Source organism: Triticum aestivum, chromosome 2A (genome assembly GCF_018294505.1).
Source record: "Triticum aestivum cultivar Chinese Spring chromosome 2A, IWGSC CS RefSeq v2.1, whole genome shotgun sequence".
NCBI lineage: Eukaryota > Viridiplantae > Streptophyta > Magnoliopsida > Poales > Poaceae > Triticum > Triticum aestivum.
The window spans coordinates 493,793,341-493,819,597 of NC_057797.1; positions in this window are offsets into that span (position 1 = coordinate 493,793,341).

Here is a 26,257-nt window from a genome sequence, read left to right on the forward strand (position 1 = left end):
CTTTGGCGGGACTTAGAGCGGCGCCGCTGACGTCGGCGCTTGGGTTGCTTCTTGGAGGGGTCATCCGCCGCTGTCTCGTCGCCATTGCCTTCTTTGGGTGTGTCCACCATGTATATATCGTATGATGAGGTGGCTGTCCAGTGCCTTGTGGGCAGTGGTTCATCTTTGTATCCCACATCGTCGTCCATACCGTCGATGTCTTCGGAGTCGAAGTCGAGCATGTCGGTTAAGTCATCGACAGTGGCTACTAAGTGGGTGGTGGGCGGGCCGCGAATTTCTTCGTCGTCCGCATCCCAATCCTGCTGGACATAGTTCGGCCAGGATCCTCCTAACAAGGAGAGAGACCTTAACGAGTTTAGTATGTCGCCAAAGGGCGAGTGCTGAAAAATATCCGCGGAGGTAAACTCCATGATCGGAGCCCAATCGAATTCGCTAGGAACGGGCGCAGGTGGTTCGGAGTCCGTGGCCGGAGAGAGATCCGGCAGTTTGTCAACACGGCTCTCGTGCAGAGTAAGGTCGATGTTCGGCTTGATCACCGATGAGGGTAAGGCCTCCATGGCGGGGTCCATCCACCCGTCCATGGACGGCGCAACTGGCTCCGAATTGAGGGTCGGAGCGGCTGCCGGTGCGATCTCCTGAACACTGTCGGATGGTAGAGCTAAATCATACTCATCATGACCACGTGACGCACAAGGCAGAGGCTTGAATCCGTCAAAGATCAAGTCTCTGCGGATATCGGCCGTGTAGTTTAAGCTGTCGGCATTCTGGGAACGGGGGTCCCCAGACTTGCCTGCCTCCGGCCTGCGGTGTGGCTCAAGCGGGGGCCTAGCGCGGCCCATCTTCATCAGCTCAAGCTCAAGACCCTCGCGAGGGGCCAAGCCTCGCGGGGCGGACGACAGGAAGCTTCCTCAGAGGCAGCCTCATCAGGTAGGCTCACGAGGAGGCGGAGAGATCAAGGCAGGGGTACCTCGCGAGGAACCCATGACGCAAGCCATGACGATCGAGACCAGGCGGGCGCCGGCCTGCGTAGTGTCCTTGTTTCCCCTTTGGTGCAAAGGGGGCAAGCACAGGCCAAGGCATCAGGCAAAGGTTACCATTCCAGTGCAACGAGATCAAGACCAGCCGGACGGCAGGACAGAGGTCACCGTGGAGCCCAAGACGGCATCATCACCAGTGCTTTTGGCAGCCGAAGACCACCTTTGGTCAGGATAACTTGTACTAGATGTTCCCCTTTGAAATGGCCAATTGTTGGCGCCCTTCCCGCTCATTATTTGGGGAGAGGCCCAGGGCCTCTATAAATAGAGCTAGCCACCACAGAAGGAGAGGACCACTGGAAATCTGGTAGAACCATAGCAAAGAGAGAGAGAGAGAGAGAGAGAGAGAGGTGACTGAACTCACCCTAGCAGTTCATCCCACCAGCTCAAGAACACCTCTCGCGAGGCTGTACTTCCCTTGTACTGTCCATCATCAGCCCCAGAGGCAATCCACCACACCACACACTGGAGTAGGGTATTACACCACAACGGTGGCCCGGACCAGTATAAACATCGTGTCCCTTGTGTTGTTAATCATTTTCATCTTAGTTCGCACGAGAGGATCGGACGTAGATCGGTAGGGGAGAGATCTCCGCGCGCACCCCAGTGTTCGAACCTCAAGGGTCTGCCGGAACCTGAAACCCGACATTTGGCGCGCCAGGTAGGGTTGCGCCAGAATCTTCCTTCCGCTGTTCGCATGTGATCTTCCGTCGTGTCCATGGCTGATGCTCGTCGGGCTCGCGCCGAGCGCCGGGCTGCTCACGCCGCTCGCGTTGCCCAGACGGCGCCCGTCGGCAGCCCCCCTCATCGTTCCCCGTCGCCCGTCACCAACAGCCCGGCGGGGAACAAGCAGCAGGCCTCGTCCCAGCACCCCTCGGTGCGGCGGGATGGCCGCACCGCCACGTCGCTGACTCCAGCTGACTCGTCGTCCCACGCCCGTCGCGCACCCATGGATGCGCATGCCACACTGCTCTTGGCGCGGGAGCTCCTGCACTATCGCCCCGTCGACGACCTCTACGAGGACTGGCTCGCCCACATCGCCGAGCTCGTCAGTGCCGCAGGGGGCTCCCCCTTGCGGTCCCTCTCGCTGCCTCGCCCTCCGTCACGTGCAAGGGGCGAGGATCAGGAGGCGCCTCCGCCGCCTCCTCCCCAAGAAGGTGCCTTGGCTCCAAGGCACGCAGCCCCAGGGCGAGACCCTCCACGTCTGGCGCCTACGCAGCAAGAAGGGAGCTGCCAAGAGATCCCATGTCCCCAGGAAGGTGCTCGCACGCTCCCAGCGCCGGCGCGCCAAGATCGCGCCCCAGCGCCTCCACGACAAAACCCCGTGCTGCTCCCAGTGGCAGCGCGTGGTGACCCGCAAGAACGAGGCCAGCACCAGTAAAGGGCGCCGGTGGCCACGGCGGGCTGCCTCGCCTTCACCCCCGAGCTACACGGCGTCACATGGCCAGGAAAGTTCAAGCCTGACCTCCCTCCCCGCTACGATGGCACAACGGACCCCGCGGAGTTCCTGCAGCTCTACGAGCTGGGCATTGTAGCCGCCAACAGAGACAAGAAGGTCATGGCGAATTGGTTTCCCATGGCGCTCAAGGACGGCGCCCGCACCTGGCTCCTGAACCTGGCTCCCGGCACGATCTCCTCCTGGAGCGAGATGCGCATCCGCTTCATCGCCAACTTCCAGGGCACTCGCGACCGGCCCCCGCCCGTGAGCGACCTACGCCGCATCAAGCAACAGCCAGGAGAAACCCTGCAGAAGTACATCCAGTGCTTCAACTACGCTCGCCTCAAGATCCCCAAGGTGACTGAAGAAGCCATCATCTCAGCCTTCTCCGACGGCGTGCGCGACATCAAGATGAAGGAAGAGCTAGCAATCCATGAAGACCTATGCACATCCCTGGAGCTGTTCAACTTGGCGACCAAGTGTGCCAGGGCTGAGGAAGGGTGTCTCTCCCTCCTCAAGCTCCCGGCAGCCGACCCGGAAGAAAAGAAGCTCAAGGCCAAGGACGTGAAGCGCAAGGGGGCTGCCGTGCTAGCAACGGAACCGGACACCAAGCGAGGCAGGGATTAGCTTGAGTCATCCAAGGGCGGACGGTAATGCGTGTACCACGACCTCCACACCCACAACACCAATGAATGTCAAGAGCTCAGAGCTGTGCGAGATGGGCGAATCGGCCGACGCCCAGAGCGCAACAACAGGGGCTATGGCCGAGGAGGAGGAAGAGGTGGTGGATGATGGGAAGACCGTGGCCCTCGCCAGGGATGGCGTGACCACCCTCGTGAGGACCGCTGGCACGACCAGCCTCGCGAGGGAGGCTGGAGGGACCAGCCCCGTGAGGACCGTCCCCACGGCAACGCAGGCCTCCCTCCTCTGCCGCCTCCACCAAGGAGGAACGAAGATCAACACCAAGATGATGGGGCTGGGGGCTTCCAAGAGCCGCGTGCAATTGCTTGCATCTTGGGCGGCGCCCAGGCCCCAGCCTCACAATGCATCTTCAAGCAGTTTGCTCGCGAGGTGAATGAAGTCCTTCCCAAGCTTGAGGCCACGCGCCCTCTCAGGTGGTCTTTGTGCGCGATCACATTCAGTTCGGCAGACCAGCTCAAGTGTGCGGCAACGGCTGGAGTCCTCCCGATGCTTTGCTCCCCAGTCATCAGCAACGTGCAGGTCACCAGGACCCTCATCGATGGCGGGGCAGGACTCAGCGTCCCGTTCGTCGAGATGTTCGACAATCTCCAAGTGCCATACGACTAGCTTCAGCTGACCAAGCCTTTCTCAGGAGTCACCAATGGTTCCACTGTTCCAATTGGGCAGGTTCGCCTTCCGGTCACCTTCGGGCAACGCAACAACTACCGCACCGAGCTCATCGACTTCGACGTCGCTCACATCTGCCTGCCGTACAACGCCATCCTCGGGTACCTAGCCCTAGCCAAGTTTATGGCAGTAACTCACCATGGTTACAATGTCCTCAAGATGCTAGGAAGCAGAGGAGTCATCACTGTACCCTGTGAAGAAAGGGACGCAGTGTGCTCGCTCGAGCGTGCGTTCCAAGCCACAACAATCGAAGACCCAGATTGCAGGAGCGGGAGGCCTCCCGAGGCGACCCTCAAGAAGAAGAAGACCTCACCTGGCCAGAGCCGTAAGGAAGCAGGCACCTCCGGAGGTATTGCGTCAGGATTCGCGCCCGATCAAGGAGCGCCGCCCTCTCGCGCATAGGAAGGCGCGCCCGACGCCCTCCTCAAGCAGGGCTTGGGGGCTCTCTCTTGGAGAGCCACCGACCTTGCCAAGGTCGCGGGGGAGGCGCTCGGGCACCACTTGGAGGGGTGCTTTCAAGCACGCTTCCCTCAAAAAGTACAAGTCAAAGGAGACAAAACCCTCAGGAGTTCATCGCAAGGAACACCCATGAGCTACAAGAGTCCAGAGTCATGCGTGGCAGCCGCCGCTTACCAGCCGTGGCCTCACATCCAGGCGAGAATGGATGAATGCGCATCTGTGTCGACGTACCAGGGCTCAACCTTGCTGCGTCCCAGGAGCGCCTATGGCCTTCAGCCATAGGGCGCTGTGTGGGACCACCCCACAGCTACGTTCGCATGCCGTTCGGCCTGCCGAGCGCGGTCGCCGCACATCAGCGCCTGTTGAGGAGCATTCTGGAGGCTCAGGAGGTCAGGCATCGCGCGGTACTGGCGGAGGTCACGATGATCCCCGAAGACCTGCACGTGCCACCAGAGCCTCCCGAGGCCCCTGAGCCTGGGGGATCATGAGGGCCGACGTCTTCACCGCGCATCGCTCACTTCCTCAGCATCACTTCGTCTTCAACAACACCAGGTGACATCTTTCAGAGTTCTACTTTTAGCTGGGAGCGCCCACAGGGCTGCACAATTCCCAGGCCGCGTGGGTCTGTCCCCGCGGCATGTATCCATTTTGGTTATGCTCTTTACTTACCCTGTTAGGGGCGCCCCTCGGGATGCATCATCCCTACACCGCTCGGGCCCGACCCAGCGGCAGTTGCTTTTCCAGCGTTTACCCTAGGATGAAGTTGTTCTTTCACGCTTAATCTGATTCCCATAATTATCACCTACTGCTTGTCGTCGTGCAAAGCGCTTGCACGTTAAAAGGAGGGCGCCTGAGCATCACGACTCATGGGCTCTTACTGGCTCTCTAGCCCTCACCCCTGGCCTTGACCCACAGCATCGCGACCTATCATACCAGCGGCAGCTGAGCTTGCTCGGGGGCCGGGACCTGAGGACGTAGATCATTTGCATTGTAACAACCCTGCAGGAACACACCAATTGATAAAGGCCCAGAGCCAGGCACAACCCGCCTCGAGGTAGGGCCTCGTGAGTCCCGCGCTGGCTCACGGGTGCCCAGATACACCTCTCCTAGCCCTACCGTGCCGGCCACGTGTCAAGGCGGGGCTGTACACGCCCCGGGGGCTCCTCCCGGAGGGGAGCCCCCTCCCACGCACTAGTGGAAGCACCATGCTCCGCGCTGGCTGATGACACTGCCGAGGAGCGGCTATGCCCGTACACATACGGAAGCGCTATGCTCCGCGCTGGTGATAAACAACTGAGGGCGGCCCATGGCCGTACCAACCTCAGGGAGCCCAGAGCTCAGTGTCCGGCACCATCGCAACGCCTCCCCTCGGGAGTGCCGCGCGAGGGGGCTGGACACGGGGGCTACGCCCGGGCCTCGCCCGAGCGCACGCCACCCAGCCAGGTCCCTTGGACCTGGTCGTCGCGCGCCACTCCCCAAGCGGAGCCAAGGTACGAAACCCGTTTGAGCGTCTAGGGGGACTCCTGAGCATCACGACTCAGGAGCCTAACTTGCCACGTAGCCCCTCACTCCTTAGTCCCGTCCTTGGTTTCCGGTCGGGGCTAACGCTGGGTGAGGTACGCGCGGGGCCGGGCCCTGCCGACGTAGAACGATCAATCCACTCCTCGCTCCCCCTTCCCTACTTGTTGCTCGCGCGTCAAGGGGGACTCCTGAGCATCGCGACTCAGGAGCCTAACTTGCCACGTAGCCCCTCACTCCTTAGCCCCGTCCTTGGTTTCCGGTCGGGGTTAACGCTGGGTGAGGTACGCGCGGGGCCGGGCCCTGCCGACGTAGAGCGTAAACAAGTAGGAGAGGAAAATGCAAATTCCGGAAATTCAAAGCAAATATTACAAGCCATAAGATTGTTCCACAACGCCAAACACAAGTTTTAACGCCTCCGCGAGGCATGGTGCATGTGCAGGAATAAAACAGGATGGAAGTCACGAAGGAATCACTCCCCAGTAACACCGTCACCGGTGGTGGAGTCACGCTGGACGGCTTCGCCTCTCGAGGTCGCAAGGCCGGCGGCACCGTGCCCGGGCAGGACGCTGGGGGAGCGGAACTTCCCCAGCAAAACCTCGGCTCGGCCCCTCACGGCCTCAGCGGCGGCAGCGGCACGGTCGTCGCTCACGGGCTCCACCAGGCTGTCGAAGTCGACGTTGGGGTCGTGCAGGTAGACATGGCTGAGGACACGCGTCAACACCGCAAAAGACAGGGCACGCGCCTCGGCCTCGACCGTGGGGCCAAGGCCGTCTGCGACGTCCTCAAGCACATCAACCAGGAAGGGGAGCAGCTTGGCAGGGCCGTCCTCTGCACCAGCCAACGGCTCCTCCAGGCCGCTCTCATACAGCGTCTTCAGTATGCCTCGAGCCTTCTTCTCCAGCTCCGCGAAGGCCGCCTGGTCCTTCTTCAGGACCTTTGCCTTGGCATCCAGCTCGGTCCTCTCCACCTTCAACGACCGCTCCAGCGTCTCCAGTCAGCGGTGGCGGTCATCAAGCTTGGTGTCCCGGTCCTTGGCGGCGGCCTCCCTAGCCTTCATCTCCTTCTCCTTCTCCTGGCGGCTGCGCACCTCCTTGGCGAGCTCGTCACGCAGGCCCTGCAGCTCGGCCTCAAGTGTCTTGCAGCGGCCCTGGGCATTTGCGACATCGCCCAGGGCAGCATCTCGAGTGGCCATGGCTTGGTTGGCGGCCCGCCTCTCCTTGTTGGAGGACGACACGACCTGGCTCAACACCGCTCGGACGGAGGCAACAGAACTAGCCCAGCCAGAGGCCAACTCCAGGCGCCCGGCCACCAGACGAGGGTCCGCGCTCAGGAGATCCTCCCGCAACCGGCTCAGCTCGTTGGCAACCTGGTCCAGGACAGTGGCGGAGGGAGCAGAAGAGACAAGAACCTATGGAGCAGGCGGAGAAGATGGCAGCGTGGCCACTGCTTGGCAGGAAGGGACCTCCTAAGACTTGGCCGCCACGACCGCAGAATCGGGCACAGTCGACTCCAGGTCCAGCGGGGCCACGGGGGCTGACTCCTCGCCGGGGTGCCCCAGTTGGCCTCACGAGGGCAGTTGGGTCGGAGAGCCGTGGGCCTCGCCGTCCTCTCCCCCAACAGCCGAAGGCATCGCCCCGGCAGACGGATTCGCCCCAAGCAGGGCCGCAGGAGCCTCCTTCAACCTCTTGGCCGCAGGTGCCGGCCTGGTAAAAGAGCGCAAACGTCAAGCCTCAGTGGCAGAAACCAAGCAGAGCACGAATCAAGCACTTACTAGACGTCTTCCGTGGAATCAAGTAACCTCTGGCCAAACTTGAAGCCCAAGAGCGTGCAACGGGGGTCAGCCTTTAGGGGCCCGGAAGCAGAAGGCGCGTCAGGAGGGATGGAGCTGGCCTTGGACCCCCCAGAGACCAGAGCAGACCCTAGGGGAACCAGGCTCGACCTGCCCTTCCTCGTGACCGAGGAAGAGCCCTCCTTTCCTCGCCTGGCACCGGCCTCGTCGTCGTCCGGCATGGAGCGGAGGGCCTGGGACCTGCGCCGAGGGAAGGACTCCCCCCAATCCTCGCCAGTCTCCTCCGAGTCGGACGCTTCCTCCTCCGCCTCTTCTTCCTCCTCTTCCCCACTGGAGCTGCCGGAGGACAAGTTCACCATCGCCAAGACCGCCAGATCTTCGGGAGCTGCCGCGGGCACCAGCCCCTCACCGTTGAAGGTGGGCATGGCGTTCACCACCAGCTCCCAGTCGTCACGAAGGAACAGGGGGACGGGGGTGCCCACCGGGCTCGCCACGTCTTCCCCAACCAAGGAATGGAGGGCCGCAGCCAGATCCTCGTCGGTCAGGGCCTCGGAGCTCAGGCGCAGGGCGGCGTCTGCTCCTCCAAGCCTCCACAGTGGGAGCGGGTGCTCCTGGAGCGGAGCCACCCGGTGCTCCAAGAACTCCCTCAGGAGCGTGGCCCCGGTCAGCTTCGCCGCCTCCGAGTTGCTTGGTCTCAGGTCGCGTTCATCCTCCAACACCGCCTTCGCGCGAGGGTCGACGAGCTCCGCGCGGGACCATGCGTCAACGGACTTAGGTTGCCCCGTGGGCAATACCAGCCGAGGATGGAGGTGCCCGACATCCATCATAACCCACTTGCTCCGGTAGCCTTCGATCCTCTTCCCAGGCTTCGAGATGGCGTTGGAGCTGGAGTATGCAATGAAGCTCGCGCATGATGAGACCTGAGCGCCGGAAACCCGGAGGGAGAAAAAGTGGCGTAGCAAGGCCACCGAGGGCTTCACACCAACATGAGCCTCGCAATAGTAGGCGAAAATCGCCAGGAGAAGGACATAGTTGGGGTGGAGATGCAGGGCCTGCAGGTTGTATTGGTGGAAAACGGCATGGAAGAACTCAGAGAAAGGAGGCACCAGACCAGCGACAATGGCGCTCACGAAGAACGGGTAGAAGGTGCTCCCTTTGCCCTCAAGCTGATCGGAGCCGACCTAGAGCACGATCGCTCCCTCGCTGCCCTGCGCCATCGTCATCAGGCACGCAAGGGCGAGGTTCTTCTCTGACAAATTCGGGGAATCCAGGGCCGACGAGTACCAAGCATCAGCCGGGGACTTGCGAGTCACCATGGCGTGCCGAATGCGAAGGATTGAGACGGATCTGGAGGATTTCGGGAGCAAGGAGGAAAGCGAGAAAGGGGATCTAGGGCAAGACGGACGAGAGCAGGGCAAGTAAGCCTGGCCCGGGCACCCCCCCTTTTTTGTCAGTCGTGCAGTTGCCGAGGCATCGTGGGAAGTGCAGACGCCCATGCCCACGCCCAATCAACCGCCACACGACATCCAAGGCCGCAGGCTGTTAGGGCCCACGGTGATTCGCGCTTGCCCCTTCGCTTCTCTGCTAAGCCAAGCCCACGCGTGCCATGGGCCCGGGGGCTACTGTCGGCGTTCTGGGAACGGGGGTCCCTAGACTTGCCTGCCTGCGGCCTGCGGCGTGGCTCAAGCGGGGGCCCAGCGCGGCCCATCTTCATCAGCTCAAGCTCAAGACCCTCGCGAGGGGCCAAGCCTCATGGGACGGACGACAAGAAGCTTCCTCAGAGGCAGCCTCATCAGGCAGGCTCACGAGGAGGTGGAGAGATCAAGGCAGGGGTACCTCGTGAGGAACCCGTGATGCAAGCCATGACGATCGAGACCAAGCGGGCACCAGCCTGCGCAGTGTCCTTGTTTCCCCTTTGGTGAAAAGGGGGCAAGCACAGGCCAAGGCATCAGGCAAAGGTTACCATTCCGGTGCAATGAAACCAAGACCAGCCGGACGGCAGGACGGAGGTCACCGTGGAGCCCAAGACGGCGTCATCACCAGTGCTTTTGGCAGCCGAAGACCACCTTTGGTCAGGATAACTTGTACTAGATGTTCCCCTTTGAAATGGCCAATTGTTGGCGCCCTTCCCGCTCATTATTTGGGGAGAGGCCCAGGGCCTCTATAAGTAGAGCTAGCCACCACAGAAGGAGATGACGGCTGGAAATCTGGTAGAACCATAGCAAAGAGAGAGAGAGAGGCGACTGAACTCACCCTAGCAGTTCATCCCACCAGCTCAAGAACACCTCTCGCGAGGCTGTACTTCCCTTGTACTGTCCATCATCAGCCCCAGAGGCAATCCACCACACCACACACTGGAGTAGGGTATTACACCACAACGGTGGCCCGAACCAGTATAATCATCGTGTCCCTTGTGTTGTTCATCATTTTCATCTTAGTTCGGACGAGAGGATCAGACATAGATTGGTAGGGGAGATATCTCCGCACGCACCCCAGTGTTCGAACCTCAAGGGTCTGCCGGAACCCGAAACCCGACATAAGCTTCCAAACCTGACCTGATGGCCAGGGGCGTAGCTTTCAATCTGCTCCAGATGGCCAAGCGAATTGGCCCGCAGTGCAAAGCCGCCGAATACAAAAATCTGTCCGGGGAGAAAAGCCTCACCCTGGACTACATCACTAACGATGATAGAAGGAGCCATCAAGCCTAACAGCAACGACACAGAGGAACTCTCAATGAAAGCACCAATGTCGGTGTCAAAACCGGCGGATCTCGGGTAGGGGGTCCTGAACTGTGCGTCTAGGCAGATGGTAACAGGAGGCAGGGGACACGAAGTTTTACCTAGGTTCGGGCCCTCTTGATGGAGGTAAAACCCTACGTCCTACTTGATTAATATTGATGATATGGGTAGTACAAGAGTAGATCTACCACGAGATCAGAGAGGCTAAGCCCTAGAAGCTAGCCTATGGTATGATTGTATGTTGTCCTATGGACTAAAACCCTCCGGTTTATATAGACACCAGAGAGGGTCAGGGTTACACAAGGTCAGTTACAAAGGAGGAGATATCCATATCCGTACTACCTAGCTTTCCTTCCATGCCAAGGAGAGTCCCATCCGAACACGAGACGAAGTCTTCAATCTTGTATCTTCATAGTCCAACAGTCCGGCCAAAGGGTATAGTCCGGCTGTCCGGAGACCCCCTAATCCAGGACTCCCTCAATACCCCCCCTTTCCCCCTTTTTACCATGCGAAGATTCAGCTGATGAGACCACTCCGAGAAGGACAAGATATCGGACAAGTAAGATCATTTTAGAATGAAGAGGATTTTACCGTGCATTATAATAATGGAAACTGCAACAGTTGAAGACTCCGAAGACTAGGAGAATTTGAAGGCCCCATAGAATTTCTAGATTTGTATGACCTAGGAAGGCTACCCTATTGGAACTTTTCAGACTATGGAAGCCGTCAATACCCGAGATCAAGGTGTATCGGAGAAATACCGGAACATGGAGCATGAGAACTCAAAGTTTTGTCAAGAAAACGCTAAGGCAGGAGATACCAACTATGGAAGATAGCTCATGGCAATGGCAAGGGTAGAAACATGGTTATCCGTGATGTCATCGCCACTGATACAATGGTCACCGAGCTGAGCTAAGCATGCATTTCTTCATAAGGATTGGATGGTAGAAGGCTGATGGAGCATCTATCAGCAAAAGATGAAGTTTTACCCTTAGCCGGTGTATCACCAGGATCTGGAGTAGTACATCAAGAATTTTAAGATGGAGCTCTAGGAAGCCGTATTAGACAAGGAAGCATTTCGTGAAGAACTCAGGAACCAGAAGCTGAAAGTAGCCAAGCTGGAGGTGTGCGATATAAGGCATGCGGTTCACTCAAGATGAACTGTTTGCGTTGAGACATGAGAACAGAAACGGTTCAACTTAACAAGATGTGTGTGATATGCGGCAAACATGTCTGTAATCAGAAATGTGTGTGAAGACCGATAATAATACAGACGGTTGCTGCTAATAAGACGTGTGTGTTGTGCGATGGGATTGCATACAGAACAACTATATATATAGAGAGAGAGAGATAAACACACACACACACTTATAAGAACATGCTTGCATAACCAAATTAAACATCCACTTACATAGGTGGCTACTACAACCATGGCATTTGCACACACCAAAGTAAACTATTACATGCATAATTACATAAGTGGCTACTACACACGTGACATTTACACACACCAAGAAAGTAACTATATATTACATGCATGATTAACTAGCATAAACGATCATCTAATCATCATCCACTTCTTGTGACGCTTGCTCTGCTTGTGGCTCGATCCAGACTCATCGATTTTGGTAACGAGGCACTTCCTCATGTCAATGATCCGCATGTGCATCTCGTAGCATGTGTACACGCTCTTGGCCGCGAACCTGAGGTGAGGTTCATCCAGTTGCCGCATCCAGGCCCTGTGCCAAGATAGGGGACTTGTTCTCTAGGCATCCTGCTTCATCTTTTCGTAGTAGGGGTCGATGATGGCCGAGGCGAGTTCGACCAGGGAGTCCTTCTTCGTGCCGCCCCAGACCCTGTAGTGGTCATAGATTTTGACAAGGTTCTTGCAGGCCAAGCCCGTAACACGGAGCGCGTTTACATCATCGGTGGTTTCAAGCATGACGAACTTCTAGTCGGTGCTGTTGACAAACCTGTTGAAACGGTCGTAAGGCTCTGTGGCCATGCAGTAGTGGTAGATGAGGACATGATGGCCCACGCACAACTGGGCAACGGCAACCTTCTGATCTATGCTGGGACGACCGATGGTGTACTGGAGGTCGATGCCGACCACCTTGTACTTGTCTCGAGCAAGCAACTGCTCAACGTTGTTGATGTAGTCGTCCACCACGGCCGGGTCGATGGTGTACACCACCGAGAGATCCGTCTCCCTCGCGTGGGTCTCCACTCTATGCTCGCCGAACTACATTGAAGCGCCGCTGGACATCCCCTCTCTATGTGTCATCGTGGATGTGCTTGTTATATTGTGGGGCGCGATCGAAAGGTTGAAGAGACTATGGTATAATGGCCGCGAGAATTAAAGGGGAAGCCGGGCGGCCAGGAGTATCAGCAGGCCCTGATGGCAGTTCTAATTTGCAGTGTGTAACTCCATCATGCCGCACGTAACTGCATCGCGTGGCAATGCGCACGGCGCAACCGCATGCATATGGGCCCCCCCGACGTGATCGTGCGCAGACCCAACCGCTGGCAGAGCGCGCGCGGAGGGACGCGAGCAGAGCGCTCCGCGGTCGCCTCAACGGGAAGCAACCATATATATATATATGCATATAGTAGTTGAACACGCAAGGAAAAGCTGTCCACAAGCCGAGCACACCGACGGAAACGAGCAGAGCGCGCCGCGGTGCCTAACAGCGAGCACGGCGCGCTGCGACGCCTAACGGCAAGCAGAGCTTGCCGAGGAATGCGAGCAGAGGCCGGCACAGTGATACGTGGCAAATAAGATGAACTGTGTGAGTGATGTCGGAGACATCAAGCACGAATCATATTAGAGTTGCGTGTACGATACGTGCCATACAGTTGATCCATCTGAGCTGTTTATGATGGAATAAGCCATGTGTGTTGCGGACAAACGCTTGCTGGTATATAACCTTAAATTTAACCAAAAAAGTGTTAATGCATGTTACAAAAATTGTATAGCTGGAAACTATGTTCAAATACGAGTCCAACGATATAATCATTGGCGGCATGCATTCGTATTTTATTAGTTAAATCCTACTTATAAACCATGACGGGGGTATAGTAGGTAATTAAATCACAAACATTTTTTTGTATTAACCGTATGTGTACGTGTCCTTTCGTCCTCCTCCCGCATGACACCCCGCTGCCGCAAACGGCTTACAACGCCAATGAATCGTCGGTGAGCCCATTCCCGCGCAACCTCGTAGGTTCCCGCGCAAGCTTCCCGCCCGATTTGGTGAAATCCCCCAAAATCTCAGTGCTTACCGGCCTGCTATAAAAACCCTCACGGCAGGTGAGTCTTGTGTCGCATTTTCCCCTCCCTCCCTGTAGCTTATCTCGTGTGCTTCTCCCACAATCACCAATGGCACCGGTCCGCCGTTGTTGCTCAGCCACTCTGCCATCATCAGAGGACAGCTCCAGCTGTGAGGCTACACCGCGGCGGCGGCGCAGTCCCCGGCATAGTGTAGTGCGTGTGGTGTCCTTGTTGGGTGTGCGTGGAACACCCACCACACGCTCCACCGTTGCTGCCCGTCGACAGCTGTTGCCGGCCACCGTTGCCGCCACACCATCATCGAAAGCCAGGGCCATCTCCCCCTCCGTCGTTGCGGCCCGAAGGCGGGAGGTGGCCGTCGTGGCCGCCACCCCACTGCCGGCCACCGTGGCCATCACCCGCTCCACCATCGCGGCCCGAAGGCATGAGGTGGTGGTCGTGGCCGTCACCCCATCATCGGCTGCCGTGGCCGCCAGCCCACCATCGACCGCCAGGATCATCACCCGCTCCGCCACCACCGCCCGAAGGAGGAAGGCGAAGGTGGAGGCCCGCACGTGCGCCAGCGACCTTGCGCGCTACATTGAGTTCTTGTGGGAGGAGGAGGAGCGCCTCGTCGAGCATGCAAAGAGCCTTACCGCAGCCGTGGCCGCAGCACACGTGGACGTAGAGGCGAGGAATCAGGAGATCTACGAGCAGTCCGGCCGCTTTGAGAGGGATTGTCTGGAGCGGCAGTGGACGTTCGAGCTAGCGAGCGTCGCTGAACATGCAGCAGCGACAGGCACCGTATTGCATTTCTCCAGCTTGTCGGTAGGCTTCTCCTCCTCCTCTGCCTCTTACTGAGCGTTCTCAGCAGAGGAGAGGCTGCCGGAAGTAGCACAAAGCCCCTCCGTGGTAGTAATAGTATTTAGGGGTTATTTTGTTCAGTTCATCTGACTATAGATATGTGGTCGAACTGTACAATGTACTTAAAATTAGCTAGTATATATAGTTGAACTAGCTATTTCAGTATGTGGTCGGCAAAAATTGAGGAAAAGTTTGGTCGGTTCAGCTGTCGAGTTGAACTGTTTGTATAAATTAGGAACGACTGCTTAATCTATGAATGAAATCTATGCTTAATTACTGAATTTTAGTTGCAAAAATTAGACAGTGCTAGTGATTTCTAGTTGCATATTTTGACAAATCGCAGTGTTACAAGGATTGACAAATGGCAACATACCCAATATGACTGATGCAAATCTTACCAAATTGTTTTTACGTGGTTGCACACGGGTCATCCAAAATAACCGTTTGCGTTGAAGGGATGCACAAATCCTGCGCTGCAGATTTTCCCTCGACTTAAGGGGGAAGACCATAGCTCTCATTTTGCATACGAGTGTTCTATCTAAAATGTTTGCGATCAAGAGCTGCAGAAATCCTGCTCGGCACATTTTCTCTTGGCTTCCTAGGGAAGCTGTCGGCACGCCTTCCGTTTAGTCAAGCACTCAAGCACCTGTCTGCATGGAACCTCCTAGCCATTAAAAGAGTGAGGTGTGGCTTCATGTGAATGGTTAACAGAACGCACACAATTTAAATTATACATAACATTTGAGATGTTACAGTGGCATCTATTTGTTTTAAAATGCATTTGTTGGCTGTTATTCGAGTGCGCCTTCTCTCAAAATGGACACAAAAAATACCACAACATGTCGGGTGCCATTCCATTATAGCATGCCAAGTTTCATGAATTTCAGACGAGTTTTGGATTTACTAGAATTTAAAAACAAAGTATCTCAACATTTTGCCGGCAATCAACACTGCCCTGGTGTTTGAAATTCATTCCCATTTCTTGCATGGGACCTAAGCATGCCCCGAAGGACACATATTTGATTTTTCAATCAATTTATATGCACTAGACCTTGTGCACGTAGTTCAAATTTTAATTATGCACATGAAATGCCTAGAAAACCCAGTTAATGTATAAAAATGTCCAAATGAACCCCCAAAAATCCCAAAAGTAAACACAACACTCTTGTTGTTCTATGTTGACACTAGAAAATTTTGAAAGCAATAAGAGGCAACGGATATCGTTTCGTCCCCAAAGGTGGCATGTTCCCTACCCAAACCATCACGCTTGTTGTGAGAAGCTTATACCCAAACCTGCCCCAAATGGGACAAAAAATTTACCACGACATGTTGATGCCGCTCCATGATAGCATGCCAAGTTTCATGAATTTTAGATTTACTAGAATTTAAAAACCAGGTATCTCAATGTTTTTCCGGAAATCAACAATGCCCTGGTGTTTGAAATTCATTCCCATTTCTTGCATGGGACCTAAGCATGCCCCGAAGGACAGAGATTTGAATTTTCAACCAATTTATGTGCAGTAGAGCTTGTGCATGTAGTTCAAATTTGAATTATGCACATGAAATGCCTAGAAAACCCAATGTATAAAAATGTCCAAACGAACCCCAAAAAATTCCAAAAGTAAACACAACTCTCCTGTTGTTCTATGTTGACACTAGAAAAATTTTGAAAGCAATAAGAGGCAACGAATATCGTTTCATCCCCAGAGATGACACGTTCCCTACCGAAACCATCACACTTGTTGTGAGAAACTAAGGTTTGTGAGAAGATTATTGAAGGAAATATGCCCTAGAGGCAATAATAAAGTTGTCATTTATATTTCCTTATATCATGATAAATGTTTATTTTTCATGCTAGAATTGCATTAACCGGAAACTTAGTACATGTGTGAATACATAGACAAGCAGAGTGTCACTAGCTTGCCTCTACTTGACTAGCTCGTTGAATCAATGATGGTTATGTTTCCTAACCATAGACATGAGTTGCCATTTGATTAACGAGATCACATCATTAGAGAATGATGTGATTGACTTGACCCATCTGTTAGCTTAGCACGATGATCGATTAGTTTGTTGCTATTGCTTTCTCCATAACTATACATGTTCCTATGACTATGAGATCATGCAACTCCCGAATACTGGAGGAACACTTTTTGTGTGCTACCAAACATCACAGCGTAATTGGGTGATTATAAAGGTGCTCTACAGGTGCCTCCGATGGTGTTTGTTGAGTTGGCATGGATCAAGATTAGGATTTGTCACTCCGATTGTCGGAGAGGTATCTCTGGGCCCTCTCGGTAATGTACATCACTATAAGCCTTGCAAGAAATGTAGCTAATGAGTTAGTTACGGGATGTAGCATTACAGAACGAGTAAAGAGACTTGTCGGTAACGAGATTGAACTAGGTAGTGAGATACCAACGATCGAATCTTGGGCAAGTAACATACCGATGACAAAGGGAACAACGTATATCGTTATGCGGTTTGACCGATAAAGATCTTCATAGAATATGTAGGAACCAATATGAGCATCTAGGTTCCGCTGTTGGTTATTGACCAGAGACATGTCTCGGTCATGTCTACATAGTTCTCTAACCCGTAGGGTCCGCATGCTTAACGTTCGATGACGATCGGTATTACGAGTTTATGTGTTTTGATGTACCGAAGGTAGTTCGGAGTCTCTGATTTGATCACAGACATTACGAGGAGTCTCTAAATGCTCAAGACGTAAAGATCGATATATTGGAAGCCTATGTTTGGACATCAGAATGGTTCCGGGTGAAATCAGGAGTATACCGGATCACCGGGAGGTTACCGGAACCCCCCTGGAGGTATATGGGCCTTATTGGGCCTTAGTGGAAGAGAGAGGAAAGAAGCAAAGGAGGCCCCCCAAGCCCAATCCGAATTGGGAGGGGGGCCGGCCCCCCTTTCCTTCCTTCTTCCCTCTCCTTCCTTCTCTCCTAGAACCAACAAAGGGAAGGGGGAATCCTACTCCCGGTGGGAGTAAGACTCCTTGGGGCGCGCCTAGAGAGGCCAGGCCCCTTCCCCTCCTCCACTCCTTTATATACGGGGGAGGGGGGCACCCCATAGGCACACAAGATGATCATTGATCTTTTAGCCGTGTGCAGTGCCCCCCTCCACCATAATCCACCTCGGTAATATCGTAGCGGTGCTTAGGCGAAGCCCTATTCCGATAGCAACATCATCACCGTCATCACGCCGTCGTGCTAACAAAGCTCTCCCTCGAAGCTCTACTGGATCGTGAGTTCGCGGGACGTCACCAAGACGAACGTGTGCAGATCACGGAGGTGTTGTATCTTCGGTACTAGATCGGTCAATCGTGAAGACGTACGACTACATCAACCGCGTTGTCATAACGCTTCCGCTTATGGTCTGCGAGGGTACGTAGACCATACTCTCCCCTCTTGTTGCTATGCATCACCATGATCTTGCGTGTGCGTAGGAATTTTTTTGAAATTACTGCGTTCCTCAACAGTGGCATCCGAGCCAGGTTTATGCATAGATGTTATATACACGAGTAGAACACAAAGGAGTTGTGGGAGTGGGTATATACATATTGCTTGCCGTCACTAGTTGATTCTTGATTCAGCGGCATTGTTGGATGAAGCGGCCCAGACCGACATTACGCGTACGCTTACGCGAGACTGGTTCTACCGACGTGCTTCGCACACAGGTGACTAGTGGGTGTCTGTTTCTCCAGCTTTAGTTGAATCGGATTCAATGAACAGGGTTCTTTCTAAAGATCAAAAAGCAATCACTATACCGTGTTGTGGTTTTTGATGCATAGGTAAGAACGGTTCTTGCTCAGCCCGTAGCAGCCACGTAAAACTTGCAACAACAAAGTAGAGGACGTCTAACTTGTTTTTGCAGGGCATGTTGTGATGTGATATGGTCAAGACATGATGCTAAATTTTATTGTATGAGATGATCATGTTTTGTAACATAGTTATCGGCAACTGGCAGGAGCCGTATGATTGTCGCTTTATTGTATGAAATGCAGTTGCCATGTAATTGCTTTACTTTATCACTAAGCGGTAGCGATAGTCGTAGAAGCAATAGTTGGCGAGACGACAATGATGCTTCGATGGAGATCAAGGTGTCAAGCCCGTGACGATGGTGATCATGACGGTGCTTTGGAGATGGAGATCAAAGGCACAAGATGATGATGGCCATATCATATCACTTATATTGATTGCATGTGATGTTTATCCTTTATCATCTTATTTTGCTTAGTTCGGCAGTAGCATTATAAGATAATCTCTCACTAAATTTCAAGGTATAAGTGTTCTCCCCGAGTATGCACCATTGTTACAGTTTGTCGTGCCGAGACACCACGTGATGATCGGGTGTGATAAGCTCTACGTTCACATACAATGAGTGCAAGCCAGTTTTTTGCACACGCGGAATACTCGGGTTAAACTTGACTAGCCTAGCGTATGCGGATATGGCCTCGGAACACTGGAGACCGAAAGGTCGAGCGTGAAACATATAGTAGATATGATCAACATAGTGATGTTCACCATTGAAAACTACTCCATCTCACGTGATGATCGGACATGGTTTAGTTGATATGGATCACGTGATCACTTAGATGATTAGAGAGATGTCTGTCTAAGTGGGAGTTCTTAAGTAATTTGATCAATTGAACTTTAATTTATCATGAACTTAGTACCTGATAGTATTTTGCATGTCTATGTTGTTGTAGATAGATGGCCCGTGCTGTTGTTCTGTTGAATTTTAATGCGTTCCTTGAGAAAGCTAAGTTGAAAGATGATGGTAGCAACTACACGGACTGGGTCCGTAACTTGAGGATTATCCTCATTGTTGCACAGAAGAATTATGTCCTGGAAGCACCGCTAGGTGACAAACCCGCTGCAGGAGCTATGCCAGATGTTATGAACACCTGGTAGAGCAAAGCTGATGACTACTCGATAGTTCAGTCTGCCATGCTTTACGGCTTAGAATCGGGACTTCAACGACGTTTTGAACGTCATGGAGCATATGAGATGTTCCAGGAGTTGAAGTTAATATTTCAAGTAAAGGCCCGGATTGAGAGATATGAAGTCTCCAATAAGTTCTACAGCTGCAAGATGGAGGAGAATAGTTCTGTCAGTGAACATATACTCAGAATGTTTGGTGCCACAACCACTTGACTCAACTGGGAGTTAATCTTCCTAATGATAGTGTCATTGACAGAGTTATTCAATCACTGCCACCAAGCTACAAGAGCTTCGTGATGAACTATAATATGCAAGGGATGGATAAGATGATTCCTGAGCTGTTCGCAATGCTAAAGGTTGCGGAGGTAGAAATCAAGAAGGAGCATCAAGTGTTGATGGTCAACAAAACCACCCGTTTCAAGAAAAAGGGTAAAGAGAAGAAGGGGAACTTCAAGACGAACAGCAAGCCAGTTGCTACTCAAGTGAAGAAACCCAAGTCTGGACCTAAGCCTGCGACTGAGTGCTTCTACTGCAAAGGAACTAGTCACTGGAAGCAAAACTGCCCCAAGTATTTGGCGGAGAAGAAGGATGGCAAAGTGAAAGGGGCTACGGATTAAGCGAAGATTGGCTAAGGACATGGCGACGATGCGCGCGGGAAATGGTTCCAAAGTCGATGTGATCGCCGTTGGCACACTACCTCTACATTTACCTTCGGGATTAGTTTTAGACCTAAATAATTGTTATTTGGTGCCAGCCTTGAGCATGAACATTATATCTGGATCTTGTTTGATGCGAGACAGTTATTCATTTAAATCGGAGAATAATGGTTGTTCTATTTATATGAGTAATATCTTTTATGGTCATGCACCCCTGATGAGTGGTCTATTTTTACTAAATCTTGATAGTAGTGATACACATGTTCATAGTATTGAAGCCAAAAGATGCAGAGTTGATAATGATAGTGCAAATTATTTTTGGCATTACCGTTTAGGTCATATTGGTGTAAAACACATGAAGAAACTCCATTCTGATGGACTTCTGGAATCACTTGATTATGAATCACTTGGTACTTGCGAACCATGCCTCATGGGCAAGATGACTAAAACTCTGTTCTACGGAACAATGGAGCGAGCAACAGAGTTATGGGAAATCATACATACTGATGTATGTGGTCCAATGAACATTGAAGCTCGCGGCGGATATCATTATTTTCTCACCTTCACAGATGATTTGAGAAGATATGGGTATATCTACTTGATGAAACATAAGTCTGAAACATTTGAAAAGTTCAGAGAATTTCAGAGTGAAGTGGAAAATCATCGTAACAAGAAAATAAAGTTTCTACGATCTGATCGTGGAGTCGAATATTTGAGTTACGAGTTTGGACTTCATTTGAAACAATGCGGAATAGTTTCGCAACTCATGCCACTTGGAACACCACAGCGTAATGGTGTGTCCGATTGTCATAATTGTACTTTACTAGATATGGTGCGATCTATGATGTCTCTTACTAATTTACCGCTATCGTTTTGGGGTTACGCTTTAGAGACAGCTGCATTCATGTTAAATAGGGCGCCATCTAAATCCATTGAGACAACACCTTATGAACTATGGTTTGGCAAGAAACCAAAGTTGTCGTTTCTTAAAGTTTGGGGCTGCGATGCTTATGTGAAAAAGCTTCAACCTGATAAGCTCGAACCCAAATCGGAGAAATGTGTCTTCATAGGATACCCAAAGGAGACTGTTGGGTAAACCTTCTATCACAGATCCGAAGGCAAGATATTCGTTGCTAAGAATGGTTCCTTTCTAGAGAAGGAGTTTCTCTCGAAAGAAGTGAGCGGGAGGAAAGTAGAACTTGACGAGGTAATTGTACCTTCTCCCTTATTGGAAAGTAGTTCATCACTGAAATCAGTTCCAGTGATTCCTACACCAGTAAGTGAGGAAGCTAATGATGATGATCATGAAACTTCTGATCAAGTTACTACCGAACCTCGTAGGTCAACCAGAGTAAGATCTGCACTAGAGTGGTACGGTAATCCTATTTTGGAAGTCATGTTACTTGACCATGACGAACCTACGAACTATGAGGAAGTGATGATGAGCCCAGATTCCGCAAAATGGCTTGAAGCCATGAAATCTGAGATGGGATCCATGTATGAGAACAAAGTGTGGACTTTGGTTGACTTGCCCGATGATCGGCAGGCCATAGAGAATAAGTGGATCTTCAAGAAGAAGACTGACACTGATGGTAATGTTACTGTCTATAAAGCTCGACTTGTTGCAAAAGGTTTTGGACAAGTTCAAGGAGTTGACTACGATGAGACTTTCTCACCCGTAGCAATGCTTAAGTCCGTCCGAATCATGTTAGCAATTGCCGCATTTTATGATTATGAAATTTGGCAAATGGATGTCAAAACTTCATTCCTTAATGGATACCTTAAAGAAGAGTTGTATATGATGCAACCAGAAGGTTTTGTCAATACAAAAGGTGCTAACAAAGTTGCAAGCTCCAGCGATCCATTTATGGACTGATGCAAGCCTCTCGGAGTTGGAATATACGCTTTGATAGTGTGATCAAAGCATATCGTTTTATACAGACTTTTGGAGAAGCCTGTATTTACAAGAAAGTGAGTGGGAGCTCCATAGCATTTCTGATATTATATGTAGATGACATATTGTTGATCGGAAATGATACTGAATTTCTGAATAGCATAAAAGGATACTTGAATAAGAATTTTTCAATGAAAGACCTTGGTGAAGCTGCTTATATATTGGGCATCAAGATCTATAGAGATATATCAAGACGCTTGATTGGACTTTCACAAAGCACATACCTTGATAAAGTTTTGAAGAAGTTCAAAATGGATCAGGCAAAGAAAGGGTTCTTGCCTGTATTACAAGGTGTGAAGTTGAGTCAGACTCAATGCCCGACCACTGCAGAAGATAGAGAGAAAATGAAAGGTGTTCCCTATGCTTTAGCCATAGACTCTATCATGTATGCAATGCTATGTACCAGACCTGATGTGTGCCTTGCTATAAGTTTAGCAGGGAGGTGCCAAAGTAATCCAGCAGTGGATCACTGGACATCGGTCAAGAACATCCTGAAATACTTGAAAAGGACTAAGGATATGTTTCTATTATATGGAGGTGACAAAGAGCTCGTCATAAACGGTTACATCGATGCAAGCTTTGACATTGATCCGGATGACTCTAAGTCACAAACCGGATACATGTTTTTATTAAATGGTGGAGCTCTTAGTTGGTGCAGTTCCAAGCAGAGCGTTGTAGCGGGATCTACGTGTGAAGCGGAATACATAGCTGCTTCGAAAGCAGCAAATGAAGGAGTCTGGATGAAGGAGTTCATATCCGATCTAGGTGTCATACCTAGTGCATCGGGTCCAATGAAAATCTTTTGTGACAATACTGGTGCAATTGCCTTGGCAAAGGAATCCAGATTTCACAAGAGAACCAAGCACATCAAGAGACGCTTCAATTCGATCCACGATCAAGTCAAGGAGGGAGACATAGAGATTTGCAAGATACATACGGATCTGAATGTTGCAGACCCGTTGACTAAGCCTCTCTCACGAGCAAAACATGATCAGCACCAAGACTCCATGGGTGTTAGAATCATTACAATGTAATCTAGATTATTGGCTCTAGTGCAAGTGGGAGACTGAAGGAAATATGCCCTAGAGGCAATAATAAAGTTGTTATTTATATGTCCTTATATCATGATAAATGTTTATTATTCATGCTAGAATTGTATTAACCGGAAACTTAGTACATGTGTGAATACATAGACAAACAAAGTGTCACTAGTTTGCCTCTACTTGACTAGCTCGTTGAATCAATGATGGTTTATGTTTCCTAATCATAGACATGAGTTGTCATTTGATTAACGGGATCACATCATTAGAGAATGATGTGATTGACTTGACCCATCCGTTAGCTTAGCAGGATGATCAATTAGTTTGTTGCTATTGCTTTCTCCATAACTACACATGTTCCTATGGCTATGAGATCATGCAACTCCCGAATATCGGAGGAACACTTTGTGTGCTACCAAACGTCACAACGTAACTGGTGATTACAAAGGTGCTCTATAGGTGTCTCCGATGGTGTTTGTTGAGTTGGCATGGATCAAGATTAGGATTTGTCACTCCGATTGTCGCAGAGGTATCTCCGGGCCCTCTCGGTAATGTACATCACTATAAGCCTTACAAGCAATGTAGCTAATGAGTTAGTTACAGGATGTAGCATTACGGAACGAGTAAAGAGACTTGCCGGTAATGATATTGAACTAGGTGTTGAGATACCGACGATCGAATCTCGGGCAAGTAACATACTGATGACAAAGGGAACAACGTATATCGTTATGCGGTTTGATCGATAAATGTCTTTGTAGAATATGTAGGAACCAATATGCGCTATTCCGGTAGCAACATCATCACCGCATCACGCCTTCGTGCTGACAAAGCTCTCCCTCGAAGCTCTACTGGATCGTGAGTTCGCGAGATGTCACTGAGCCGAACATGTGCATATCGCGGAGGTGCCGTATCTTCGGTACTAGATCGGTCGATCGTGAAGACGTACGACTACATCAACCGCATTGTCATAACTCTTCCGCTTACGGTCTACGAGAGTACGTAGACGATACTCTCCCCTCTCGTTGCTATGCATCACCATGATCTTGCGTGTGCGTAGGAATTTTTTTGAAATTACTTCCGCAACACTTATACCCAAACCCGCCCCAAATGGGACAAGATTTTTACCACGACATGTTGATGCTGCTCCATGATAGTTGTCGGGGGTTTGGTGCGACATATGCCAACGGATGGCTTATCATGGTGGGGGCGAGTAGAACATCGCCGGTGCCTGGAAACGGGATGAGGCGAAGACATGCACGCCGGCGAATCTTACCCAGCTTCGGGGCTCTCCGGGGAGATAATACCCGTACTGCTGCTCTGCGGGGTCTCCGCATGATCACTATGGCCAAGTGTTTACAAGGTTGCTCCTTGAGCTGTTCGGGTGGTAGGAGAGGGCAAGGCCAGCTCTCTCCTTCTATCTGGTGTGGTTTAGAACTACTGGGATCTAACCCTTTGCATGGGTGCCCTGGGGGGTTTATATAGGCCTACCCCCAGGGGTACAATGGTAATTTGACTGGGCGCGGGCCCAGCCGTCAGTGCCTCCAACCTCCGACTTCTCCGCCAACTGCTGGGGCCCGCCGACTGGTGGGTCCCGCCGACTGGTCTGGAACGGAGCTGATAGGCCGCGTCCGCCACGGGCGGGTCTTGCCGGCTGCTGATTACTGTAGCCGTGCTCCTGATGACGCAAGCTTGGTCATGGGGTCATGGCAACAGCCCCGCCGCCTGGCGGGTGATCACTGTGGCCACTCCCCATCTCTTCTTGATTAATGGCGCGTGGGCCCCGGGGGAGGGCTCAGCCGGCTCCCCCGGGCCGACTCCCGACGGGTCCGACTGGCGGTTCTCCCGCCGACTCCCGAGGTCTCGCTGACTGGTGGGCCCTGCTGCCTCTAGGCCGTACAGACAAGCCGTCGTGGGCGTAGGACCCGGTACAGTGGTGCTGATGTCAGGGCCGGCCGGGCAACAGTGTCACGCCGCAGGGAGATCTTCCCAAGTACGGCGTGCTGTAGCCATGCCTGTCCTTGGTAAAGGGCGGGGAGTGGGCTTCATTGTAGCCACGCCCCTGCCTCGTCCCCTTCGATGAGGTCATGGTTTGTTGGAGTCGCCGGCCGACTCCCCAAAATCGGATTCTCTGGAAGTCGCCCCTGGGACTCGGCCGTGAGCGGGCAGTCGGCTGCCCTGTCGTAGACTCCCCAGGAGGCGGCTCTTCGCCCTGTGGTTTTGAGGGGCGCAGCCTGCCCCGATGTCTTGAAAGGTTATGGGGCTCGGGTTGGCCTACCCGTGGCCCATTACTCCGACAGTAGTCCCCGAAGCTGGTGAGGCGCCGCGGACGATCGGCCGAGAAGCCTCAGCAGTTTCTCTTTCCGGGTGCTCAACACATGGTCTTGATTGACTTCTGCCAGGCTGACTAGAAGGAGTCGGACTCGCCCAACTCGGACTCACTCAATTCCGACTTGCTCAGTAGTTCGATCGTCGCGGCGGGATTTCAAGTGGCATGCCAGCTAAGCTCCCAGGCCGCCTCCCGTTCTTGGCCTGTCATGCGAGGGCACGTGGTCGGGCCGTCCTGCCAGCCCACGCGCGCGATGGGACATGCCCGTAGGCAGGGCACGCCACTACCGTGCCTCGGCGCCCGAGCGGATCCGCTGCGGCCCCGGCGGACGGTTGGGATTCCCGTGAAGTTACTGCACGCAGTAACTTTATGTGGATCGTGGGGGTCGTGGGGTTGCGGACGCAGTAAATCCCCACGTCCGCCCCCTCGGCTTCGCAGCCCACGGGGTTATAAGTAGGGGGAAGAGGGGGGCATGAACGCCCCTCCTTCCCACTACCCCTTGCTTTCTTCCTCCTCGCAGCTCCTACTCTCCTGCTTCCTCTCCTCTTCTTCGCTTCGCCGCACGCCCAGGCTCCGGCGAACGCTGCAGTGACAGCTTCGCGATGAGTTCTTCCTCCGCTGCCGCGCCTCCCCCAGTGCACTCCGGCACATGGGACGGCTCTGAAGTCCACGAAGACCATATCGAGTTCCTCCGCCGGACCCATCGGCTTCCCGGCGAAGATCGTGTGCAGGTGCGCCTTGTGCCGGCAGGGGAGATTTCCCCCGCCCCGCAAGAGGGCGAGCGGGTCATCTTCCGCTTGCACTGCCTGCGCGGGCTGGGGCTGCCGGCGAGCAGCTTTTT